The sequence below is a fragment of the Ornithorhynchus anatinus genome, chromosome 14 (genome assembly GCF_004115215.2).
Source record: "Ornithorhynchus anatinus isolate Pmale09 chromosome 14, mOrnAna1.pri.v4, whole genome shotgun sequence".
Taxonomy (NCBI): Eukaryota; Metazoa; Chordata; class Mammalia; order Monotremata; family Ornithorhynchidae; genus Ornithorhynchus; species Ornithorhynchus anatinus.
The window spans coordinates 46,225,777-46,253,042 of NC_041741.1; the positions used below are offsets into that span (position 1 = coordinate 46,225,777).

The 27,266-nt window shown below is 48.7% G+C and overlaps 1 protein-coding gene across 5 annotated transcripts in view; it reads left to right on the forward strand.

The window, feature by feature from the left end:
• The first annotated feature begins 5,084 nt into the window (after positions 1–5,084).
• TNRC6B (trinucleotide repeat containing adaptor 6B) overlaps positions 5,085–27,266 on the forward strand; it is a 167,657-nt gene continuing 145,475 nt past the window's right edge. For 3 of the 5 annotated variants that reach the window (XM_029078919.2, XM_029078920.2, XM_029078918.2), the window contains exon 1: positions 5,086–5,285. The gene's annotated coding sequence lies outside the window, so the exon portion shown is untranslated. Of the gene's footprint in view, positions 5,286–27,266 lie in introns of all 5 variants that reach the window. The other 2 variants (XM_039914022.1, XM_039914020.1) reach the window with 1 other exon arrangement.

Genomic DNA, 27,266 nt, shown 5'->3' on the forward strand with positions numbered 1-27,266 from the left:
CCTAATGGAAAAGAGTATGGGCTTGGAAATCTAGGGAGCTGGATTCTGGATCTGCCATTTACCTGTTGTGTGACCTTAGGCAAGTCACTTAATTTCTCTGAACATCAGTTTCTTCAACTGTAAAATAAGGTTTAAATACCTGTTCTTCTAGCCCCTTAGACTGTGAACTCCTTTGTGGGACAGGTGCAAATGGAAGATATCCGCATTTAGACTCTCCTTGGAATCCAAGTCTGCTGGCCTTTCGTATGTCAATCTGGAGATGATATGTCTGTCACATAATTCATGTTTGAAAGATGCCTTGCCTTCCTCTGTTGAAAGTCACTGGCTAAGTGCCAAACATTATTACCGTGTTATCGTTGTTATTTCAATATTAGAAAAGAGCCTGGGTCTGGGAGTCAGAGAACCCAGGTTTTAATCCTGCTTCTGCCACTTGTCTGCTGTGTGACCTTGGGCAAGCCCTTAACATCTCTGTGCCCCAGGTACCTCATCTGTAAAGTGGGGATTAAGACTGTGAGTCCCAAATGGGTCAGGGACTGTTTCCAACCTGATTAATTTGTATCCACCTCAGCGCTCAGAACAGTGCCTGGCATGTAGTAAGTGCTTAACAAATACTATAAAAGAAAGATATAGTTTTAGTTCACTGGCTATAAATCAAGATATACACCTTGGTAAATAACTGGTTAGAGGGGAGACATGAGAAGATTCGTTTTGGCAGTTAATCGGAAGGTGAAGGGTCTTTGTATGTTATACAATTTTTTTTCTCTGGAGTGATCTTTTCCTTATTTCCTTTTCTTCCCTTTTCCTTTTCATTTCTGCCTTCGGAGTCCCTTGAGAGAAGGATGAGAGGAAACAAAGGGTGAGGAGAGAAGTCAACAAGAACCTAATGTAATTTTCAGTTTGAAAAGCTTAGGAAAGTGACATAGGAATCACCACCGTGAACGCGAACCCCATTTACAAGTACAGTTGAGCTGCCAGGAGGGAAAATGCTAAAGAATCATCTCATTTTCAAACACAGGTTGGGGCCTGTGTGTTGGGAACTGAAGGAGTCCGTGCTAAAAAAGGTGATATTTGAGTGTGGGTGAGTAGCCGCCACATAATTGGGAAGCAGCTTGGCTCAGTGGAAAGAGCCTGGGCTTGGGAGTCAGAGGTCATGAGTTCTAATCCCAGCTCTGCCACTTGTCAGCTGTGTGACTGTGGGCAAGTCACTTAACTTCTCTGTGCCTCAGTTCCCTCAGCTGTAAAATGGGGATTAAGACTGTGAGCCCCACGTGGGACAACCTGATTCCCCTGTGCCTACCCCAGCGCTTAGAACAGTGCTCTCTGCACATAGTAAGCGCTTAACAAATACCAACATTATTATTATTATCATTATTACAATTCGGCAACAAATAGAGACAATCTCTACACAACAACGGGCTCAGTCTAAAGGGGGGAGACAGACAACAAAACAAGTAGACGGGCATCAATAGCATCAATATAAATAGATAGAATTATAGACATATACACATCATTAATAAAATGAATAGAATAATAAATATGTACAGATATACACCAGTGCTATGGGGTGGGGAGGGGGATAGAGCAGAGCGAGGGAGTCGGGGGGATGGGGAGGAGGACGAGCAGAGGAAAGGGAGGGCTCAGCCTGGGAAAGTCTCCTTGACATACATCCTCAGAGTTGGGAATACCTCACTGAACATCATAACTTTTCCCGCTCTGGGTCTATATCATCCAATTCATTTATCCCAATCCTTCTTGAACCTGTTAATATTTTCTGCCTCCTCAACAAACTTTCGAAACAAATTCCATATATTTAGTTTACATAATCTTCCTGAGAGGCTGAGAATGAGAGGAGAAAGAAACTCAGTTTTATTAGGGCATTTCAATCTGGGGGATCTGTTAGGAATGTAGAGATGATCTCTATAAACTGTGGACAGGGAATGTATCTACCAACTCCGTTGTACTGTACTCTCCCAAGTGCTTAGAACGGTGTTCTGCACACAGGAAGCGCTCAATAAATAGCATCGATTGGTCTAGTGGATAGAACACAGGCCCGGGAGTCAGAGGTCTTGGGTTCTAATCCCAGCTCTGCCACGTGTCTGCTGTGCGACCTTGGGCAAGTCACTTCACTTCTCTGAGCCTCAGTTCCCTCATCTGTAAAAGGGGGATTGAGACTCTGAACCCTGCGTGGGACTGAGATTGTGACCAACCTGACTTGCTTGTATCCACTCCAGCGCTTAGTACAGTGCTTGGCACAATAGTAAGTGTTTAACAGAAAAGCCGGTCGGTTGTGCTCATTCATTGTTTTCTGTCCTTTGTGTTCATCCTCCGTAGGCTACTCAGTTCTCTAGGTTGTGATATCGTCGTGCGTAGAAAATAGGTCTGTTATATTGTTATATTGTCCTCTCCCAAGCGCTTAGTACAGTGTTCTGCACCCAGTAAGCGCTCAATAAATGTGATTCATTAATTAAAGAATGAGATAGATTAGATAGAGAAGCAGCGTGGCTTAGAGGTAAGAGCCCGGGCTTGGGAGTCAAGGGTCATGGGTTCTAATCCTCGCTCCGCCACTTGTCAGCTGTGTGACTTTGGGCAAGTCACTTCTCTTCTCTGGGCTTCAGTTCCCTCATCTGTAAAATGGAGATTAAGTCTGTGAGCCCCATGTGGGACAACCTGATGACCTTGCATCTACCCCAGCGCTTAGAACGGTGCTTGGCACTTAGTGAGTGCTTAACAAATACGGTCATCATCATTATTATTAGGATTTATTCAGGTCTCCCCACTTGTGTTGTAAGCTCCTGCAGGGTTGCAACTCGGCATTTCTTTGCCACTGCCTCCCATGCTTTGCGCCCAGGAGACGCTCGTTAAAAACTGCTCACTGACAGACGAAATGGACTTTGAACCCGGCAGCAGCCCACGAGGCAAAGAGAGAGAGAAATAAAAATACACCATAAAGTCCCAGGAGCAGCGTGGCTCAGTGGCAAGTTTGGGAGTCAGAGGTCATGGGTTCAAATCCTGCCTCCCCTGCTTGTCAGCTGGGTGACTTTGGGCAAGTCGCTTTAATAATAATAATGTTGGCATTTGTTAAGTGCTTATTATGTGCAGAGCACTGTTCTAAGCGCTGGGGTAGATACAGGGTCATCAGGTTGCCCCACTTGAGGCCCACAGTTAATCCCCATTTTACAGATGAGATAACTGAGGCCCAGAGAAATGAAGTGCCTTGCCCACAGTCACACAGCTGACAAGTGGCAGAGCTGGATTCGAATCCATGATCTCTGACTCCCAAGCCCGGGCTCTTTCCACTGAGCCATGCTGCTTCTCTGGGCCCTCAGGGCCTCAGTTCCCTATTCTGCAAAATGGGCATGAAGACTGTGGGACAACCTGATTCATTCAGTAGTATTTATTGGGCACTTCCTCTGTGCAGAGCACTGTACTAAGCACTTGGAATGGACAATCTGGTAATAGATAGAGACCATCCCTGCCGTGATGGGCTTACAGTTTAAACGACCACCTTGTATCCTTTATTGGGCTCTTCCTCTGTGCAGAGCAATGTAATAAGCTCTTGGAATGGACAATTGGGCAACAGAGAGAGACCATCCCTGCCCAATGACGGGCTCACAGTCTAAACGACCACCTTGCATCCTCCCCTGCTCTTGGAACAGTGCTTTGCACATAGTAAGCCCTGCAGCGTGGCTCAGTGGAAAGAGGCCGGGCTTGGGAATCAGAGGACATGGGTTCGAATCCCCGCTCTGCCACTCGGCAGCTATGTGACCGTGAGCAGGTCACTTCACTTCTCGATGCCTCAGTGACCTCATCTGTAAAATGGGGATGAAGACTGGGAGCCTCACGGGGGACAACCTGATGACCCTGTATCTCCCCCAGCGCTTAGAACAGCGCTCAGCACGGAATAAGCTCTTAACAAATACCAACATGATGATGATGATGATTCTCTGGGCCTCAGTTCCCTCATCTGTAAAATGGGGGTGAAGCCTGTGAGCCTCACGTGGGACAACCTGATGACCCTGTATCTCCCCCAGCGCTTAGAGCAGTGCTCTGCACCTAGTAAGCCCTTAACAAATACTAACATTATTATTATTATTCTCTGGGCATCAGTTCCCTCATCTGTAAAATGGGGATGAAGACTGGGAGCCTCACGGGGGACAACCTGATGACCCTGAATCTCCCCGAGCGCTTAGAACAGTGCTCTGCCCCTAGTAAGCCCTTAACAAATACCAACCTTATTATTATTATTCTCTGAACCTCAGTTCCCTCATCTGTAAAATGGGGATGAAGCCTGGGAGCCTCACGGGGGACAACCTGATGACCCCGTATCTCCCCCAGCGCTTAGAACAGTGCGGTGCACAGAATAATTGCTTAATAATAATAACGATGATGTTGGTATTTGTTATTATTACTATGAAGTGTCATTATTATTATTATGGTTTCTCCCCCCAACAACGAGCGTATTCGCAGCGCGCCCCCCTTGGCGCCCGGTTGACCCAACTCGCTGGCCAATCAAATGCGAGAAGAGAACGGGGCGCGGGGGAGCGCGTCCAATGAGCGGCGAGCTTGTTGCGGGGTGGGGTTTCCCTCAACTCCCACCAATGACGGGAGGCGTCACGGGCCTTGAGGCGTCGCCTGAAGCCAATGGCGGGCGCCTTTCCCTGGCTTAGCGGGGTTAAAAAAAAAAAGACAGCGGGGGCCCAGGGATTGAGTTCTTTCGAAGGGCCGAAGGTTGGCCGGGGATGCGGGGAGGGTGGAATAAATAAAAAGGAAATCTCCCCCGTGGTCGCCTCGGGGCGCCCGCAGACGCCATCATGCCCTAGTTTCCCCTTCACGACGGCGCGAGGACCCAGTGGGGCGGGGAGGGGGCGGAGCCGAGTGATTGGCGCAGGCCGAAGGACCAATCGCGGCGCGCCCAACGGGACGGGGCCGACCAATGAGGAAGCGAGGCGCCGGGGTCTTGACGGGCAGGGCTCCTGGCCAATTGGAGGGAGGATTGGGCGGCCAGTAGCCAATGAGGGGAGGGCGGGGGCGGGCCTTTGGGTGTTTGTGTTGTGGTTGGGAGGGGGGGCGGGGGGAGGGAAGGAGGCGGAGGGGAAAGTTTGTTTATTTTGCTTTGAGTTTGTGGGGTTCGTGTCTCTCCCGGAGGTGAAAGGGAAAGAGGAGCGCCCCCGCCCACACGCAACCCCATCTCTCCCCCCCCCCACCCACCCCCACTTCAGCCGGCGGCGGAGACGAGGAGACAGCGCGCCTCGCCTCCCGGCTGGCGGCGGTGTCCGGGCTGAGCGGTGAGTGAGGGCGGCCCCGGCTTCTCCCCTCCAGCCCAGCGGGCCCCCGGGCCCCCGCCGCGGTCGAACGCTGCGCGAGCCGCCGAACGGGCGGGAGGAGGGGAGGGCGCCGAGGGGACGGGAACCCAGCGCCCAGCGGGGCGCGCATGCGCGGGGGGGGGGCGAGGGCGGTGGGCGGGAGGCCCCGCGCGCATGCGCGGCGGGGGGGGGAGGGGGGAGGCCGGGCGCGCGAGCGCGAGGGGAGTGATAGTGCGCATGCGCGGGGGGAGGAGGAATGGCGCGCGCGCTCGTGTGAGGGGAAACTGAGGCCCGCCAATGATCATCATAATAATGTTATAATGTTGGTATTTGTTAAGCGCTTACTATGTGCCGAGCACTGTTCTAAGCGCTGGGAGAGATACAGGGGAATCAGTTTGTCCCATGTGAGGCTCACAGTTAATCCCCATTTTACAGATGAGGGAACTGAGGCGCAGAGCAGTGAAGTGACTTGCCCACAGTCACACGGCTGACAAGTGGCAGAGCTGGGATTCGATCTCATGACCTCTGACTCCCAAGCCCGGGCTCTTTCCACTGCGCCATCATCCTATTCATGGGGGTGGTTTTTAAGCGCTTACGACGTGCCAGGCACTGTACTAAACGCTGGAGGGGGAGAGACAAGGCAATCAGGTCAGGCCCAGTCTCCCCCTCCCCACCCCCCAAGTCCTCATCCCCATTTGCAAATCAATGGTGGTGTTTGTTAAGCGCTTACTCTGTGCAGAGCACTGTTCTAAGCGCTGGGGGAGATCCAGGGTCATAATAATAATAATAATGTTGGTATTTGTTAAGCGCTTACTATGCGCCGAGCACTGTTCTAAGCGCTGGGATAGACACAGGGGAATCAGGATGTCCCACGTGGGGCTCACAGTCTTAATCCCCATTTTACAGATGAGGGAACTGAGGCACAGAGAAATTAAGTGACTTGCCCACGGTCACACAGCTGACAAGTGGCAGAGCGGGGATTTGAACTCATGACCTCTGACTCCCAAGCCCGGGCTCTTTCCACTGAGCCACGCTGCTTTCAGGTGGTCCCATGTGGGGCTCACAGTCTTCATCCCCATTTGACAGAGGAGGGAACTGAGGCACAGAGAAGTCAAGTGACTTGCCCAAGGTCACACAGCTGACAAGTGGCAGAGCAGGGACTCGTAATAATCATGTTGGTATTTGTTAAGCGCTTACTAGGTGCACAGCACTGTTCTAAGCGCTGGGGGAGATACAGGGTCATCAAGTGGTCCCACGTGAGGCCCCCAGTCTTCAGCCCCATTTGACAGATGAGGGAACTGAGGCCCAGAGAAGTGAAGTGACTTGCCCCCAGTCACACAGCTGACAAGTGGTAGAGCCGGGAGTCGAACTCATGACCTCTGACTCCCAAGCCCAGGCTCTTTCCACTGAGCCACGCTGCTTCTCATGGCTCATTATTACCAACAATAATAATGTTGGTACTTGTTAAGCACTTACTAGGTGCAGAGCACTGTTCTAAGCACTGGGGGAGATACAGGGTCATCAGGTTGTCCCAAATGAGGCTCACAGTCTTCACCCCCATTTTACAGATGAGGGAACTGAGGCACAGAGAAGTGAAGGGACTTGCCCACACTCACACAGCTGACAAGTGGCAGAGCTGGGATTCGAACCCAAGACCTATGACTTCCAAGCCCGGGCTCTTTCCACTGAGCCACGCTGCTTCTCAAAAATTTGTTAAGCGCTTACTATGTGCAGAGCACTGTTCTAAGCGCTGGGGGAGATACAGGGTCATCAGGTTGTCCCACGTGAGGCTCCAGTCTTCATCCCCATTTTACAGATGAGGGAACTGAGGCCCAGAGAAGTGAAGGGACTTGCCCACAGTCACACAGCTGACAAGCGGCGGAGCCGGGATTCGAACCCGTGACCTCTGACTCCGAAGCCCAGGCTCTTTCCACTGAGCCATGCTGCTTCTCTTTTACAGAGGAGGGAACTGAGGCACGAAGTGAAGTGACTCGCCCAAGTTGCGAGGGAATTTTTTTTCCGTCGTATTTAAGCTCTTACTCGGTGCCAAGCACTGTACGAAGCACTGGGGTTGATTCACATTCATCAGGTCAGACAGGGTCCCCATCCCCCATGGGGCTCCCAGTCTTCATCCCCATTTTACAGAGGAGAGAACTGAGGCACGAAGTGAAGTGATTCGCGCAAGGCGCGAGGGAATTTTTTTTTCCATCGTATTTGTTAAGCCCTTACTCGGTGCAAAGCACCGTACAAAGCGCTGGGGTTGATCCACGTTCGTCAGGTCAGACACAGTCCCCGTCCCCCATGGGGCTTGCAGTCCGAGTAGGATTGAATCCTCATTTTACAGGAGAGGAAACCACGGCACAGAGAAGCCAAGTGACCTGCCCGAGGTCACACAGCCAGCAGTTGGCAGAGGCAGGATTAGAACCCAGGTCTTCTGAGAAGCAGCGTGGCTTAGTGGAAAGAGCAGGGGCTTGGGAGACAGAAGTCGTGGGTTCTAATCCCGGCTCTGCCACTTGTCTGCTGTGTGACTTTGGGCCAGCCCCTTCACTTCTCTGTGCCTCAGTTCCCTCATCTGTAAAATGGGGATGGAGATTGTGAGCCCCACGTGGGACAAAGAGCCCGGGCTTGGGAGTCAGAAGTCATGGGTTTGAATTCCGGCTCTGCTACTTGTCAGCTGTGTGACTGTGGGCAAGTCCCTTAACTTCTCTGTGCCTCAGTTCCCTCACCTGTAAAATAGGGGTTAAGACTGTGAGCCTCATGTGGGAAAACCTGTATCTCCCCCAGTGCTTAGAACAGTGCTCTGCACATAGTAAGCGCTTAACAAATAGCATGAGTATAATTATTATTCTGACTCCCGGGCCCGGGCTCTTTCCACTGGGCCATGCTGCTTCTTGAATTCTTGGGGCTCTAGTTGGGGGTGAGTTGGGGGGGATTGGGGTGTCTAGGGCTGAGTTGGGCCGGGGGGGGGGGGGCGGGGGATGGTGAGCATCAGGGGGGAGGGGGAGGCAAGAAAGTATGTGTGTGTGTGTGTGTGTGTGAGAGAGAGAGAGAGAGAGAGAGCGAGAATGAGAATCAAAGCCAGGTGAGCAGTTGGAGGGAAGAGAGTAGGGCTTTACCAGTGCCAAGAGATGAGAAAAACCCAGAAAGCTTTTCCAGAAGGTGGGAAGAGGGTCTTGACACCCTGCCCCCCCCCCCCCCCCGAGCAAGCTAGGAGAGGAGGGCGGGAAGGGGGTCGAGGTTGGCCGGACTGGACCCCCCCCTTCCGAGGTTGTTTTTCCTGTAGCTGATCTGTGAAACCCAACTTGGGCCCCCTGGAGCTGGCTTTCTGAAGTTTAAAGTAGGAAATGACATCAAGAAATTGATTCCTGGAAAGGGGGGCCGGAGGCAGGGTGGAAAAGTGAGGTGATCCGAGCAGCCCGCCACCGCCGCTTCGTCTCTTCTGTGGTCCCATCCCCTTCCCCACCCTCCTCCGCTTTTCTGACTGCTTAAGCCCACCACGGCTGTAGACCAAAATTAGCCCCAGAAACCACCAAACCACACTTCGGTTTCAGTTTTGATATTGAGAAGCGTTTCTACAGAATACAATGCACAGTGCAGCCGACTGTCAAGTTTCCTGGGGCTGGTTTTGAAGTGTTTCGGTCCTTCTCCCTCCTGCATCCTGCATGTCCCGATGTAAGCACTTCCACCAGAGGGAGACCCGGGAGAGGAGGTGAATCTGCTCACTTTTGCTGCTGGCTAATAACTCAAGTGAAATTTTAAAAATCATATTTGTTAAGCGCTTATTACGTGCCAGACACTGTAATAAGTGCTGGGTTAGATACAGGCCAATCAAGCTCGACACAGTCCATGTCCCACATGGGCCTCACAGTCTTAATCTCCATTTTATAGATGAGGGAACTGAAGCACAGAGAAGTGGAGCGACTTGCCCAAGGTCACACAGGAGACAAGTGGCGGAGCTGGGATTAGAACCCAGGTCCTTCTGACTCCAAGGCGCAGGCTTTGTGCATTAGGCCATGCTGCTTCTTTTATTCATTCATTCATTCAATAGTATTTATAGAGCGCTTACTATGCCGTGGCTCAGTGGAAAGAGCCTGGGCTTCGGAGTCAGAGGTCATGGGTTCGATTTCCGGCTCTGCCACTTGTCAGCTGTGTGACTGTGAGCAAGTCACTTAACTTCTCTGTACCTCAGTTACCTCATCTGTAAAATGGGGATTAACTGTGAGCCTCACATGGGACAACCCGATGACCCTGTATCTACCCCAGCGCTTAGAACAGTGCTCTGCACATAGTAAGCGCTTAACAAATACCAACATTATTATTATTATTATGTGCAGAGCATTGTACTAAGCGCTTGGAATGGACAATTTGACAACAGATAGAGACAATCCCTGCCCACTGACTGGCTCACAGTCTAGTCGGGGGAGACAGATGGACAAAAACAGTAGCAATAAATAGAATCAAGGGGATGTACACCTCATTAACAAAATAAATAGGGTAATAAAGATATATACAAATGAGCACACTGCTGAGGGGAGGGGAAGGGAGAGGGGGAGGAGCAGAGGGGAAAGGGAGCTTAGCAGAGGGGAGGTGAAGGGGGGGGCAGAGAGGCAGCAGAGGGAGAAGGGGAAGCTCAATCTGGGAAGGCCTTTTGGAGGAGGTGAGCTCTCAGTAGGGAAAAGTGGCTGGGGTGCCAACTTTTCATTTTGAGCATGGAGGGCATGGTTTTTCCATCTCCTTCACCTGCTTCCCTCCAGGGTGACTAGGCCCCCAGCTGGTCCTGGAATCAGGGGCCAATGGTAGAACCTGGTGACCCTCTAATAGAGTGAGGAAGGAGGAACCTCACACTCACCCCAGGGCCCCCATGGGATTCCAAGGCTGAGCTGAGGAGAGAGAAGAACGACCAGCTTGGCTCCATTCACTATCTAGAGTGGAGGAGAGAAGCCAGGAGCCCCTTTCTCCATCCAGAGCCCTTCCCATTCTCCAAGGTCATGTGGAAAGCAAGACCCAGCTTTCTCCCAAGACCCTCAGGTTCCCTTTGGAGCCCCTGCCAGGCTACCTGACTGGGCCAGGGGTGAGGCCAAAGACACCCAGATTTCCAAGAGCACCTCAATTTGGCGGGACCAGAGGGGAACAGAGAGTGGGAAGATGGGAGCCGAGAAAAGAGAGCTCAACGAAGAAGGGAGTAGAGGGAAAAGAGGTGGAAAAGAGGAGAGAATACTAGCCGTTCGCTACCACCTAGACTTTACTGTTTCCCACCACCTCGCCGATCGGTCAGCAGCTGTGGTGCCCGATCCAGGATGGACTGAATGAGCAGAAGATAGCAGCGCTGCAGCAGCAGCAGGTTTCCAAACGGAGCACCTGCCTCACCCCTAGACCGCTGACCGGACCGTTGGCGTGGGACGGTGGGGAGAGAGGCAAGAGGAATCCCAACACGGCCTTGGAGATCAGCAGGGGCAAGAGGAACACCACCGGTTTGAGAGCTGCACTGGGGAGCCACGGCCGCTGGCGGGAGGGGCAAGAGTTGAGCGGCCACTATTTCTCCCCCTTCATCTGAGCGGGGCGGACTAGTTTTAGCTGCTCCCAAAACTATAGGTAATAGCTTTGCCTCAAGCAGAAACTCACCGTCGGCTTTAAAGCAGCCAATCACCTTACCTTCACCTACCTTACCTCGCTGCTCTCCTACTACAGCCCAGCCCGCGCACTTCATTCCTGTAATGCCAGCCTACTCACCGTCCCTCAGTCTCATCTGTGTCACCGTCGACCTCTCACCCACGCCTTCCCTCTCCATATTCGCCAGACAATCATTCTCCCCCCTTCAAAGTTTTGTTGAAGGCCCATCTCCTCCAAGCGGCCTTTTCTGACTAAGCCCTCATTTCCTCTTCTCCCATTCCCTTTTACATCATCCTTGCACTTGAATTTACTCCCTCGGCCCCACGGCACTTATGTACATATCCATAATTAATTTATATTAATGTCCCCTCTAGCCTGTAAGCTTGTTGTGGACTGGGAATGTGTCTACCAACTCTGTTTTATTGTTCTTGCCCCAGCACTTAGTACAGTGCTCTGTACAAAGTAAGCACTTAATAAATGTGATGGATTGATTGATTCACTGTTGGGAGCAGTGTCTTCCTTCACCTCTGTGAAGCTGGCCCCCACTGTGAGGAGGTAATAATAATCGTGTTGGTATTTGTTAAGCGCTTACTATGTGCAGAGCACTGTTCTAAGCACTGGGATAGTCACAGGATAATCAGGTTGTCCCTCGTGAGGCTCACAGTCTTAATCCCCATTTTACAGATGAGGTAACTGAGGCACAGAGAAGTTAAGTGACTTGCCCACAGACACAGCTGACAAGCAGCGGAGCTGGGATTCGAACCCATGACCTCTGACTCCCAAGCCCTTGCTCTTTCCACTGAGCCACGCTCTCTTCTCTATGAGGTAGCCTTGGAAGCTTCCTTGTCCTAGTTCCTAGTGATATTTAACTCTGATGGAGTTTCCCATCTGGAATGATGGATGAGCCTCAGCCTTCAACAGGAAAAAAAAAAAAGAAAGAGAAATCACTGAATAGTTAGTGATGAGAGTATGAATGAATTTATGAGCTTCTCTAGAATTGTGCAGATCATTGCTATGAGACACAAGAAAATTCTGAATTTTGTCATATATAGCTGCCTCTTGGGGCTTTGAAAATGGCATGACTGGTGAAGGTTTTATATATTTGGAAAGACGTGTTAAAAGGTTGGAGTGTAACTAGCTATTCCTTCCACGTTTTTGGCACGTAAAGATTGTCCCTAGTTTTACTCTTGCCTTCTCTATCCACGGTCCCTAGTCAGTTTTGAATTCTGTGCTTTGGTGTTACTTATAATCTTGAAATCTCTGTTATAAGAGAGTCAATCTATATCTCATTACTGCACATGAAGCTATCTTTTGGTTGCTGTATTGTCTGAGGTTTGCAGACACACAACAATATAACCGACACACACCCCGCCCACAGTGAGCTTACAGTCTAGGGTGGGCAGACATAAATAAATTTTGGATAAGCACATAAGTGGCGTGGGGCTGGTGAGGGGGCTGAATAAAGGGAGCATGTCAGGGTGATGCAGAAGGGAGCGGGAGTGAAGGAAATGAGGCCTTAGTCAGGGAAGGCCTCTTGGAGGAGATGGGCCTTAAATAAGGGTTTGAACGGGGGCAGAGTCAGTCAGATACGAAGAGGGACAGCGTTCCAAGCCCAAAGCAGGACGTAGGCAAGAGGTTGGAGACACTCAGACGAGAAAGATGTACAGTGAATAGGTTGGCATTAGAGGAGCGAAGTGTGCGGGCTGGGTTGTGGTAGGACAGTAGCGAGGTAAGGTCGGAGAGGACTAGGTGACTGAGTTGTTTGAAGCCAATGGTGAGGAGTTTCTGTTTGATGTGGAGGTGGATGGGCAGCACCTGGAGGTTCTTGAGGAGGGGGGAAACGTGGCCTGAACATTTTTGTAGGAAATTGATCCGGGCAGCGGAGTGAAGTATGTACTTGAGTGGGAAGAGACAAGAGGCACGGAGGTCAGCAAGGAGGCTGATGCAGTAAACAAGATGGGATAGGATAAGTGCTTGGATTGACGTGGTAAGCAGTTTGGATGGAGAGGAAAGGGTGGATTTTAGCGACGCTGCTGAAGCTGAAACCGACAGGATTTAGTGATAGCCTGAATATGTGGGTTGAGTGAGAGAGAGGAGTCAAGGATAATGCCAAGGTTATGGGTTTGTGAGAGAGGAAGGGCGACAGTGTTGTCTACAGTGATGGGGAAAGTCAGGGGGCGGACAGGGTTTGGGTGGGAAGAGAAGGAGTTCTGTTCTGGGCATGTTAAATTTGGGGCGATAGCAGAACGATCAAGCAGAGATGCCTTGAAGGCAGGATGAAATGCGAGCCTGCAGAGAGGGAGTGAGATCGAGGCTGGAGATGTAGATTTGGTAGTTGAAGCTATGGGAGCGAATGAGTTCTCCAAGAGAGTGGGTATAGATGGAAAATAGAAGAGGACCCAGAACTGAACCTTGAGGGACCCCCACGTTTAGGGAGTGGGAGGCAGAGGAGGAGCCCACGAAAGAGCCTGAGAACGAGCAGCCAGAGAGGAGGGGAGAACCCGGAGAGGTCAGTGTCTGTAGCTGAGGTTGGCTAATGTTTCCAGGAGAAGGAGGTCATTGACAGTGTCTAAGCCGTCTGTGAGGTCAAGTAGGATTAGGATGGAGTACAGTATGCTTTGTGTCCTCATTTATCAAGTATGTGTGTCCCTCTTTCCTTCTCCCGTATTTCTCTTCTCCCCCCAGGCTTCCCATCCTGCACTTTAGTTCACTTGATGTTCTTCTGTTATATATTGTCTTCTCCCAGGCACTCAGTTCAGTGCTCTCCACACGGTAAGAGCTCAGTAAATACCATTGATTGATCGATTCTCCATAGTACTCAGCGTAGATGTTACTCGCATAATACTCAGCATTGCCTCACTGTTGCGGGGGGGGGGGGCGGGGGGTGACTGCATTTGTAGGACCTCATGGTTTGTGGTTGACCCTTCTTAGCCATTCGACATTCGGAATGATACGTTAAATCTCTTAGACTCTTAAGTTGTGTGGGCAGGGAATGTCTGCTAATTCTGCTGTATAATACTCTCTCAAGTGCTTAGTGTAGTGCTCTGCATATAGTAAGTGCTCAATATGTATTAAGTACTTACTCTGTGCAGAGCACTGTACTAAGTGCTTGGGAGAGTATAATACAACAATAAACAGACACATTCCCTGCCCACGATGAGCTTACAGTCTGGTGGGGGGAGACAAACATCCATACAAATAAATAAATTGCAGATATGTACATAAGTGCTGTGATAAACGCCACTGGTCGATTCAGCCGATGAAGCTGTTTTAGAAGACAAACGCGGCATCTGGGATAAATTCCAACTTCCTAGGTGGGTAGAAGGTCAGACCGCACAGTTGCTCGGTGGATCTTCAGTCAGTTACGAAGCTTGAGACCCCCAGGCATCCATCGCATGCTCAGTCTCCCAGTGAACCCTCTGGAGATCTCAGTTGTTTTCAACTTGTCTCTCCTTGCATCCTGGCTGCCTAACAGAATTCACCCCTGCACCATCCAGGATCCCCTCTCAGAGTCACACCTGGAGAGTTTCCAGTACTTTACCAGTCTCGACTACGGGAGGGAGTGAAGCAGAGGTCTGTTCGTTCCAAACCTAACTTGGGGCCGTGCCTCAGTTACCTCATCTGTAAAATGGGGATTAACTGTGAGCCTCACATGGGACAACCTGATTACCCTGTATCTACCCCAGCGCTTAGAACAGTGCTCTGCACATAGTAAGCGCTTAACAAATACCAACATTATTATTATTAGTCAGTGGAAGACAATCTGCTACAAGTTAAAACTCTCCTGTGCTGGGCAGCAGCTGCACGGGAGAGAGTCGAGGGTGGAGATTCAAGTTTACTGTGAGGATGGGGGCGAAGGTAATCCAGTCCCATATTTTTACCAAGAAAACTCTACGGATCCACTACCAGGATGATTGGAGATGGAGGTGGGGCGTTCCGGGAGAGATGGGTCCATGGCGCCGCTCTGGGTCGGACACGACTCGGCAGCTGAAGACAGCAACAGCAGCCCTCCAGGGGTCATCGAGGGAGCGATCACATACTTGAACCCAAGCCCTGGTTGTCCCCTGTATTCCTCTAGATTGTAAGCTAGTCGTGGGCAGGGATTGTGATCAGCTTATTGTGGTAGCGTACTCTCCCGAGTGTTTAGTACAGAGCTTTGCAACAGTAAGCGCTTCATAAATGTGATTGAATTTTCTCCCTGCTGGGCTCTGATCTAGAGCCAGCCCTCTTGGAGAGCCGTGGTTGGGTGGAGTAGTGGAAAGAATGGGGAACAAGCGGACATTGGGGGCTCGGTACTTAGGGGATCTCGGGGTGCCAGGAGAAGTGGGGAGGGCCTTCGAGTGAGTCCATCGAGGCATGGAAGTTGGGACAAGGAAGCCATAAGAGGGGTGATTTACCCTGGACTCAAGGGCAGAGAAAAGAAGCCAATTTTAGGTGATGAATTTTGAACGATAAGGGATGATTCCTCCATCCGTATCTGGGGGTATAGCGTCTCTCCTCTCGCCCTCCTTCAGTCAAAGGATTCAAAACCCTCGTGTTCCTCACCCCTTCGAAAAGTCTTAAGATCACCCCTGTGCCACAGCAGAGAAGAATAGGTTAGAATCTGTATCAGCTTAATCTGGTTTTCCCTGTATTGCAATTTCCTTTACAACGGTATTTATTAGTTCTACTTTTTTGTAATTATAGCCTTTAATCGACAGGCATAATGCCATTTAAATTTGATTGAAAGTTTGATTCCCCCTGTCAGTTTGGAATTAAGAGGAGGAGGAATTGGAATACATGCTGACTAAACCAGTTACTATTCTTTTGATAATATAGGAAGGGTTAGATTACACCGTGGCCAAGATAAGCATGCAATATTAAATAACATTATTATTTTTATTATTTTAAGATTAGGCTGCAAGAGAAAGAGGTTCCCCTTCAAGTATATCTGCGGGAGCCGAAAGGGGAGCAAGTGGCCACTGGGGACTTCCGTTGGTTCATTTGGTTGTATTTATTGAGCACTTACTGTCTGCAAAGCACTGTACTGAGGACTTGGGAGGGGACAAAATAACAGTAGAGGGACACAGTTCCTGCCCACAGTGAGACTTCCTGACTATTAGAGGTTTTGCTGGCTGTTCCATGGCCAATATTACAGTGGAACTGGTGGGGGTGAATAGTAATAGTGAAAGTGGGAGGAGAGGCTGAAGAAACAGTAAGAGTGGTTGGTATCTGTTGATAGCAATAGCAACAGCAGCATCTCTTGACTGCACACTTTTTGCCGTGGTTGGGAAGTACAGAATCGCCACACGACCTGCTCCTCACCCTCAAGGATATTCTACACTAAAGGAGGAAACATCAATAAATCTCTATCGGTGGTATTTATCGAGCACTGGCTACGCGCAGAGCAGTCAGTCGTATATATTGAGTGCTTACTGTGGGGAGGGCACTGTACTGAACACTTGGGAGAGTACAGTATAACAATAAGACCCATTCCCTGCCCACAGTGATCTTGTAGTCTGGGGGGTGCGGGTGGGGGGCAGGCATCAATATAAATAAAGAAATGACATCAATAAATCTATCGGTGGTATTTATCGAGCACTGGCTACGCGCAGAGCAGTCAGTCGTATATATTGAGTGCTTACTGTGGGGAGGGCACTGTACTGAACACTTGGGAGAGTACAGTATAACAATAAGACCCATTCCCTGCCCACAGTGATCTTGTAGTCTGGGGGGTGCGGGTGGGGGGCAGGCATCAATATAAATAAAGAAATGACATCAATAAATCTATCGGTGGTATTTATCGAGCACTGGCTAGACACAGAGCAGTCAGTCGTATATATTGAGTGCTTACTGTGGGCAGGACACTGTACTGAACACTTGGGAGAGTACACTTGGGAGAGTACATTTGGGAGAGTACACTTGGGAGAGCCCGGTCCTCTCCCAGACTTCCCTATCACCGTGGATGGCATGACCATCCTTCCCATCTCTCGGGCCCGCGATCTCGGTGTCATCCTTGACTCGTCTCTCTCGTTCACCCCACGCATCCTATCCATTACCGAGACCTGCCGGTTTCACCTTTACGATATCGCCGAGATCCGCCCTCTCCTCTCCACCCAGACGGCTACCTTACCGCTACGGGCTCTCGTTATATCCCGGCTAGACTACTGTGTCAGCCTTCTCTCTGATCTCCCTTCCTCCTCTCTCGCCCCGCTCCGGTCTATTCTTCACTCCGCTGCCCGGCTCATCTTCCCGCAGAAACGATCTGGGCCTGTCACTCCCCTTCTTAAACACCTCCAGTGGTTGCCTATCAACCTCCGCTCCAAACAAAAACTCCTCACTCTAGGCTTCGAGGCTCTCCGTCACCTTGCCCCTTCCTACCTCTCCTCCCTTCTCTCTTTCTACCGCCCACCCCGCACGCTCCGCTCCTCCGCCGCCCACCTCCTCACCATCCCTCGGTCTCGCCTATCCCGCCGTCGACCTGTGGCCCACGTCCTCCCGCGGTCCCGGAACGCCCTCCCTCCTCACCTCCGCCAAACTGATTCTCTTCCCCTCTTCAAAACCCTACTTAAAACTCACCTCCTCCAAGAGGCGTTCCCAGACTGAGCTCCCCTTCTCCCTCTACTCCCTCCACCACCACCCCTTCACCTCTCTGCAGCTTAACCCTCTTTTCCCCCCATTTCCCTCTGCTCCTCCCCCTCTCCCTTCCCATCCCCTCAGCACTGTACTCGTCTGCTCAACTGTATATATTTTCATTACCCTATTTATTTCGTTAATGAAATGTACATCGCCTCGATTCTATTCAGTTGCCATTGTTTTTACGAGATGTTCTTCCCCTCGACTCTATTTATCGCCATCGTTCTCGTCTGTCCGTCTCCCCCGATTAGACCGTAAGCCCGTCAAACGGCAGGGACCGTCTCTATCTGTTGCCGACTTGTTCATTCCAAGCGCTTAGTACAGTGCTCTGCACATAGTAAGTGCTCAATAAATACTATTGAATGAATGAATGAATGAACTACGCACATGGGAGAGTACAACACAGCAGAATTAGCAGACACGCTCCTACGTGTACTTGTGTATTTTTTTAAATACACATATTCATACGTTCATACTTACATAAAGGGTCTTTACAGCTAAAGAGGTCAAAACAAATAAATTGAGCAGATTGTACCTTCAGAGCTTAGGGGACAAAGGGAGGCTAAATAGTCGGACGGGAGAGTCTCACACATAGCTAGCTGTCCTTGAAGATGATGTTATTGAAGGGTGGTTACTTTCTGCGAATGAGGTAATGGTTGAGAAAACCAATTCATGACAAACTGTCCCTTCCACATTGTGCCCACACAAAAACTGTCTGGTTTGAGGCTACGGTCATTATTTTCAGTGCCTTGTGTCGTTTTTGAGTTTGCCTTTTGAATTTTGTCTGACTGAAGCTTTTGTCCAGAAAATTCTTAGTCTCAACTGGTCTCCATGTTCCTCTCGTCTCCCTGGAGTTTAGTCTGATTTTTTTGTAAGTTTGTTATTTGTTGCATCTTCCCTATATCATTTTAACCACCTCACTTAAATTCATCACAGTCTGATTGAGTATCCTGTTTTATTTCTTTATAATGCTATATTTTAACCACTTAGTCTGTGTCTAGCGCTTTTCTAAACTCTAGGTCAGATACGCTTTAATCAGGTTGAACACAGTCCCTGTCCCACATGGGGCTCACAGTCTAAGTAAGAGGGAGAACAGGTTTTGAATCCCCATTTTACAGATGAGGAAACTGAGGCCCAGAGAAGTTCAGTGACTTGCTCTACATCACACAGAAAGCAAGTGGCAGAGTCGAGATTAGAACTCAGGTCCTCTGACTCCCAGATTGCTCTGCTTCCTGCTGTCATTCATTCCGTACTGTCGGTCCTCCAGATAATCTGTAGGGTTGATGAGCATCGTTTCGCTGCCCATCAACGGACTTCATCTCCAAACTTTGCTTGATGGCGATCGCTATTTAGCTATTTAATATCCTTTTGGGTCTTTAAACTTCCCTCTCTCTCCTACTCCCTGGAGCGAGTCTGAAAGCTTCCACTCAGAGAACTGGTCCGGCCACACAAACCAACCCCCAGCCCTTCAACTGGAAATGAAAAATGATTAAAGGGAACATGACTTCTTGTCACCTTATATGGCAGTATTAATAGGCTGGAGAAAGACCAGAGAAGGCCGACCAAAATGAATGGGAGAGTGAAGAAGCTGCCATATGACCTTATACTGAATGTTTAGGGTTCTTCAGCGTGGGCGGATTCCGGCTAAGAAGGGAAACCGGCCGTGATGATGATTGTGGTGTTTGTTAAGTGCTTACTCTGTGCCAAGCACTCTTCTGAGGACTGGGGTAGATACAAGGTTAAGAGGATGGACAGTCCCTGGCCCACATTCCAAGCTCTGCACATAGTAAGCGCTCAATAAATACTATTGAATTAATGAATAAATCTTCTCCTAGAGGCCTCCCTTGATTAAATTCTTTTTTTCCCCGGCTGACTCTCCCTTTTGCATCATCTGTCCACCTCAATCTGTGACCTTTGGACACTTGATATTCTCCCCACCCCCAACCCCACAGCACTTCTGTGCATATCCTTAAATTATATATTGTAATTTACTTATTTATTCTTATTAAAGTCAATCTTCCCTCTAGACTGTAAACCCGTTATGGTCAGGGAATGTGGCTGCTAATTTTGTTGTGTTGAACTCTCCCTAGTGCTTAGTACAGTCTTCTACTAAGCACTCAATAAATACAGTTGATTGATTAATTGGCAGTACTGTGAGTCCCATATGGGACATGGACTGTATCCAGTCTGACTAATTTGTATCTATCCAGCACTTAATACAGTGCCTGGCACGTAGTAAGTGCTTAAGAAATCCATTAAAAAACCATAAAAAGCCATGTATTTTATCCCCATTTTTACATATGAGGAAAGTGACTTCTGGGGTCACAGCCCCTTTCCTCCAGCACACGGGGTTATAGAAGTCCCCAGACAGGTAGCAAACTAGCAGAGAAGCAGCGTGGCTCAGTGGAAAGAGCCCGGGTTTGGGAGTCAGAGGTCATGGGTTCTAATCCCGGCTCTGCCGCTTGTCAGCTGTGTGACTCTGGGCAAGTCACTTCACTTCTCTGGGCCTCAGTTCCCTCCCTGTCAAATGGAGATGAAGTCTGTGAGCCCCATGAGGGACAACCTGATCACCTTGTATCCCCCCCAGTGCTTAGAACAGTGCTTGGCACATAGTAAGCACTTAACAAATACCAACATTATTATTATTATTATTATTATTAAACTAGGAACTAATCAGGACTCTGCGATCAGTCAATCAATCGTGTTTATTAAGCACTGTGAGCAGAGCACTGTACTGAACGCTTGGGAGAGTACAGTAGAACAGAGCGGATAGACACGTTCCCTGCCCACAAACGACGCCACAGAGGATATCAAAATTTGTTTTCTCTCTGTCCTGTCTCTCCACTTGATCTGTGAAATTCCTTTGTCTAGAGATGTTCATAAGGAGATTCAGGTTAGCCTTTATTGTAGTTGAGGATTGATTTATAGCAAGTACATTAGAACACTTTAGGTTCTCTGAATGAAAAAGAGTTTTAATCCCGCTTTCCTCCGGAGCCCGAAACCCACGAGGTTATCCGGTTTTCTGCTGATCTGTCCCCTGGTTAGGACACATAAAGCACCGGATGGTTTATCGTCTGATATTTTGAAGCACCCAATTTCCTCTGTCTCAGCTCCCGCCTCTGACTTCTCCCCCTGTTCACGGGGACCTGGTAGGGGAACATAATCAATCAGTAGTGTTTTCTGAGCACTTACTATACGTAGAGCACTGTTCTAAACGCTTGAGTACAACACAAATGAGTATGGCGTAGTGGTTAGAGCACGGGCCTGGGAGTCAGAAGGATCTGGGTTCTCATGCGGGCTCCGATTAGTCCGTGGTATTTATTAAGTGCTTGCCACGTGCAGAGCACTGTACTAAGCGCTGGGGAGAGTATGGTAAATTGCCCCTAACAAGCTTACAGTCTAGAGGGGGAGACAGACACTGGTCTGCTGTGTGACCTTGGCGAAGTCGCTTCACTTCTCAGTTCCCTCATCTGTCAAATGGAGATTTATGTGAGCCCCATGTGGGACGGGGACTGTGTCCAAGATGATTATCTTGTATAATAATATTGGTATTTGGTATTTGTTAAGCGCTTACTATTTGCCAAGCACTGTTCTAAGCACTGGGGAGGATACAAGGTAAGCAGGTTGTGCCATATGGGGCTCACAGTCTTCATCCCCATTTGGCAGATGAGGTCCCTGAGGCCCAGAGAAGTGAAGTGACTTGCCCAAGCTCACACAGCTGACAAGTGGCAGAGGTGGGATTAGAACCCACAACCTCTGACTGCCAAGCCCGGGCTCTTTCCACTAAGCCACGCTGCTTCCCCCAAGTGCTAGTTTCGTACCTGGCATAAAGTAAGTGCTTCCCAAATAACATTTAAAAAAATCCTTAGCTCATTCAGTCATATTTATTGAGCATTTACTGTGTGCAAAGCACTGTACTAAGCACTTGGGAGAGTACAATAGAACAGTAAAGAGACTTAGTCCCTGCCCAAAACGAGTTTACAGTCTAGAGCTAAGATGAGCTAAGATGGCCACTGTGGGAACCGATTTAGGTTGCGGAGAATTTGGTGTTCTTCAGCATTCACTGAGTCATTCTTTTAATCGTATTTATTGAGCGCTTACCGTGAGCAGAGCACTGTACTATGCGCTTGGAAAGTACAATTCAACAATAAAGAGAGACAATCCCTGCCCACAAAATAGCCCGTATGAGGTCGTCATGTTACACTAACATCCCTGGCATGGCACGTGGGATGTCACCTGGCTTCCAGTGGTTGGTATTTATTTCTGAGGTCCATCAGTGGCCACCCAAGATGGCATTATTATGGTACTTGTTATTGTGGAGCTTAAGTGCTTACTATGTGCTAGGTGCCGTTCCAAGCACCGGGCTAGATACAAGTTCATCAGGTTGGAGACAGGCCTGGTCACACATGGGGCTCATATTCTTCATCCCCAACTTACAAATGCGGGAACTGAGGCTCAGAGAAGCAGAGCGACTTGCCCAAGGTCACACAGCGGACACGTGGCAGAACCGGGATTAGAACCCAGATCCTTCTGGCTCCCAGGCCTGTGCTCTCTGCTTCAAGGGGTGGTATATGAAGGGAAATTGGCCCCAGCGACCTGGCAGTTTAAAGTTGCTGTATTCGTTTTATAACAGTTTGGCATGACCTGGTTCGAAGCGATGACCTTGAATGTTTTACTGTAATTATGCGTCGGAGGGCCATTCTCTATTTTGTTCCCTCTTAATTGCTGTACTTTTTTTTCCCATAGTCTAGTGTTTGTTAACATCTTAATGGGTTCGTTAAGCTCAGTGTTAATGTTTGTTCTTTTATCGGTTGGCCTGCACTCCGTTTTGGTACGTCATCTCGAATGGATTTTACTTTTGATTTTTTTCCTCCCCCGTTTACTTTGACACTGTAATAATAATAATTGTGGTATTCATTAAGTACTTACTATGTGCCAGGAACTGTACTAAGTGCTGGGGTAGATACAAGCAAATCAGCTTGGACATAATTCCTATCCCACATGGGATTCAAAGACTTAATCCCCATTTTCCAAATAAGGGAAACTGAGGCCCAGAGAAGTGAAGTGATTTTGCCCCCAGATCACCCAGCAGACAAGTGACAGTGCCAGGATTAGAACTCAGGTCCTTCTGAGCTCAGGCCCGTGCTCAATCCCTTATGCCACCCTGCTTCTCGTGTGAGCAGAAGTATTTCTCAGGGGGAAAAACAGGGCTAATGGGGAAGGGTAAAAAGGTTAAGATTTTCTAGAGAAGCATCGTGGCTCAGTGGAAAGAGCCCAGGCTTGGGAATCAGAGGTCGTAGGTTCAAATTCTGGCTCAGCTGCTAGTCAGCTGTGTGACCTTGGGCAAGTCACTTAACTTCTCTGTGCCTCAGTTCTCTCATCTGTAAGATGGGGATTAAGACTGTGAGCCGCACTTGGGGCAACCTGATCACCTTGTATCCTCTCCAGCGCTTAGAACAGTGCTTTGCACATAGTAAGCGCTTAACAAATGCCATAATTATTATTATTATTACAAAAAATTTTACTTTTTCTTTTGGAAATGTGGTGCTTAGAAGCCTGAGCACATTCCCCATCAGGATATCACAGTTCTGGAAATTCTCAAAATTTGAGCCTTGATGGTATAATTCTTTTCCTTTTGACAGTTTAGCTGTCATTTGACAAAAGGGTTTTAAAATATTGTTCCAAGTTTTGAAAGGGTCCAAGAAAATGCTCCAAGTAGCAATTCCAGTTTCTTCACCGGAGATTCAGCAAGTACAGATCAGAGTCTGTTGTTTAAAACAGTGCGACAGGACATTCTGTACAGTGCTGTGCACATACTAAGCGCTCAAATACCATTGATCGATTATATGAATTAGAATCAGATCCTCTATCAATTATTCTCGAAAGATAAACAGTCCCTAGGACTTGCATTTTCATGACTTAGCGAAAGTTCCATTACATTAGTCTGAGTTGTAGTTCTTGTAGAAAATGAAACCTACTTCTCTCCCCCTCCCTCCTGCCTCGGTGACAGGATATGAGATTAAATCTCTGTTCTTCACAGTCCAGTTAGTAGAAACGAGGACATGGAGTGTGATACTTTAGGCAGCTGTCACTGTCAGGTGAGCCTCCAGCAAACTCCTTTTCTTAGGACTTCACTGACTCAATATTCCTCATGATTCCCTCCTCCCCTTCTCCTTCTCCTCCCACCCCCTCCCATTTCCAGTTCATAATAAGGAGAACAGAGTTGGTGGTAATTAGCAAAGACATGTTTCTTCTAGCGTCTTTTTTCCATACTAGAAGGCAGAGGGATGGATTTTAGCTGTATTCTTTAGGTGAATCAACCTCACCCATCATGACATGTTCTAGTGTACTCTCCCGGAAGTTTAGTACAGTGCTCTGCACATAGTAAGCACTCCATGCGTGGGCAGGGAATATACCTGTTACGTTGTTATATTGTACTCTCCCAAGCGCTTAGTACAATGTTCTCCACACAGGAAGCACTCAATAAATACTACCGATTGATTCAATAAATACCTTCGATTGATAACATGTGGAAGTTCTGTGTCCTTCTCTGCCCTTTGGCTCACTAGAGCTATATAGGAGCAGGCTTGGGAGATTTTAGTTTTTAGTTGTTTTTTTTACGAGTCCCGGTTTTGCATTATTAGAGAAACTTCGCATCAATTGCGAACTGGTCTGTGAGGTTGATGTTTTCAGCAGGTACTTAATAATAATAATAGTAATAATTTGGCATTTGTTAAGCACTTATTATATGCCAGGCACTGATTTCAGCCCCGGGGTGGTTACACGCAAATCGGGATGGACATTTTCCCTTTTCTGTGTGGGGCTCACAGTCTCAATTCCCATTTTAAAGGTGAGGTAACTGAGGCCCAGAGAAGTGAAGCATTTGCCCAAGGTCACACAGCAGTCAGTGGCGGAGCACAGATGAGATCCCATGACCTTCCGACGCCTAGGTCCTTGCTCTATCCACTAGGCCATGGACTCTGTAGGGCCACTCGCTCTCATAGTTTTGCACCTATACCAATAGGAAGTGTGTTTGGGAAGATTATAGGCCCTAAAGAATGGGTTTATTGGTAGGAGGAAGTGTTGGGGAAGTATTCTAAGGTTCACTCTTAAAGGAGAAAATGAAAATGAAAAGTGGCCTTAGCCAGTCCAGACCACTGCAAATAACCCGGGACAGAGACATGCCCACATGGATGCCGAGACCTCTCTCTGCCGAGCGGCCTCAGCTGGCCCAGACCGTTGACCGTCACCCCAGAGAGAGAGCTGCCTGAGGACACCGAGTTCTCTCTCTGCCGGGCTGCCTCAGCCAACCCGGGACATCCTATATCTTCCGGGTCGGAGAGCTGCCCACAGACTTTGAAATCTCTCTCTGCCAAGCTGCCTCATTTTTCTTTTTTACAAAACCATTCGGTCTATGTTTCCCCACTCCTCAAGAACCTCCAGTGGATGCTCAGCATCTCCACATCACACAGGAACTTCTTACCGTTGCTTTTAAAGCACTCAATCGTCTTGCCCTCTCCTGCCTTCCCTTGCTGCTTTCCTACTCCAACCCAGCCCTCACACTTGGCCCTTCCAGCGCCAACCTACTCACTGGACCTCGATCTCATCTATCTCGCTGCCGACCTCTCGCCCACGTCCTGCCTCTGGCCGGATCGCCCTCCCTCTTCATATCTCACAGACGATTACTCTCCCCACCTTCAAAACTTCATTAAAACCATATCTCCAAGAGGCCTTCCCCGACTTAAGCCCTCATTTCCTCTTGTCCTACTCCCTTGGATTTGCATCCTTTATTTACTCTCCGTCAGCCTTAGAGCACTTGGGTGCATACCCATAATTTGTTTATATTAATATCTTTTCCTCCCCTCCTCCCCCAGACTGTAAACTCACTGTGGGCAGGGATCATGTCCACCAACTCTGTTATATTGTACTTTCCCAAGTCCTTAGTACAGTGCTCTGCACATAGTAAGTGGCCACTAAATACGATTGGTTGATTGACCGGAGAAGACAAGTGTGTCTTCACTCATGGAACTCAAGTTTTTCGCATGTAAGAAATGGGCGGGAGGTACATTATTTTTGCGATTCTCAAAATTGTCAGACTGTGAGCCGGAAACAGTGAACCGAAATGCCGTGACTTCCCCAGCACTTAGTCCCATGCCTGGCACATAGTAACCACTTAACAAATACCATCCTTATCATTATTATTATTCCCTGAAATCCTAAAGCCGGTCAGAGCACCGTGGTTGCAGGGAGAGATTGGCATAGACCAGGGCATTTCCGGTGGATGTCTGTATATATTTTTTATTAACCTATTTCTTTTGTTAATGAGGTGTACATCCCCTTGATTCTAATTATTGCGATTAAGTTGTCTTGTTTTTGTCCATCTGTCTCCCCAGATTAGACTGTAAACCCGTCAGTGGGCAAGGATTGTCTCTATCTGTTGCCGAATTGCACATTCCAAGTGCTTAGTACAGTGCTGTGCACATAGTAAGCGCTCAATAAATGCTATTGAATGAATGGTCCCGGGAGCGGCAAGCCTGAGAGTCCCGAGGAGACCGGACCAGTGTCATGCCATGTGACCTTGAGCGAGTCACTTAACTTCTCTATGTCTGTTACCTCATCTGTAAAATGGGGATTAAGACTGGGAGCCCTATGTGGGAAATGGACTGTGTCCAATCTCATTAACTTGTATCTACTCCAGTTCTTAGAATATTGCCTGCCACATAGTAACCACTTAATAAATACCATTAAAAAAAAAGAATAAATCTCTACGGGTGGGTGGAGAGTCTCATGCTGGCAGACCGATTGTCCTGGACAACTCAGTCACCTGCAGGGCCCGATGACCTCCCGTGAGATTCTCAGAGGAGCTAATGTGTTTTCCCCGGTCGGTCGTCGATAGCAGAGGCCTTGCCTGCGGGGACGGTGAGAGGAATGGTGACCCCCAAAATGCCCTACTGAGACTGCGAGCTCCCTGCGGGACAAGGACTGTGTCCAGCTTAATTTATTAGTCTCCACCCGAGCCCTTAGAACAGTATCTGACCTATAGTAAGGGCTTAACAGATTTTGCCCCAAGTGGCCACGTGCCAAGGACCCATATTTTCACTGTACACTTCACCTATTTGTGTGTGAATCAGTATTATTTATTGAGCGCTTCGTGTTGGCAGAGCCCTGTACTAAGTGCTTGGGAGAGTACAGTGCAACAGGGTTGGTAGATTTAACCTAATCTGTAAAAATGGGGATTAAAAAATTGTGAGCCCCACATGGGACGATCTGATTACCCTCTATCTACCCCACGCTTAGAACAGTGCTCAGCACATAGTAAGTGTTTAACAAATACCATAATTATTATTATTCCCTTCCCACAACTAACCCCTGTAGACTAAGCTCATTGTGGGCAGGGAATGAGGCTGTTTATTGTTATAATGTTCCCTGCCCTTAACAAGCTTACAGTTTAGAGGAAGAGTACAACGTAGCGGAGTGTGAATGTCAGTTGTTTGTGACTCCCTGAAGCTAGAACTCGGCATCAGCCAGATTTGGGTGACCTGGCCTGGCCCCGGCCTGATCCTGTCAGGAAATGTCTCTCCTGCCGGGAGAGAGAGCTAAAACTAAGAAGAGGCAGCCCACATGAATGCCAAAATTTGGAAAGATGTGCCAGAGTGGGAACCACTTTGCAAAAGGGCCAGGCCCCTTTAAATGCTGTTCCTGAACTGCGACAGTCAGTCAATCAATAGTATTTAGCGA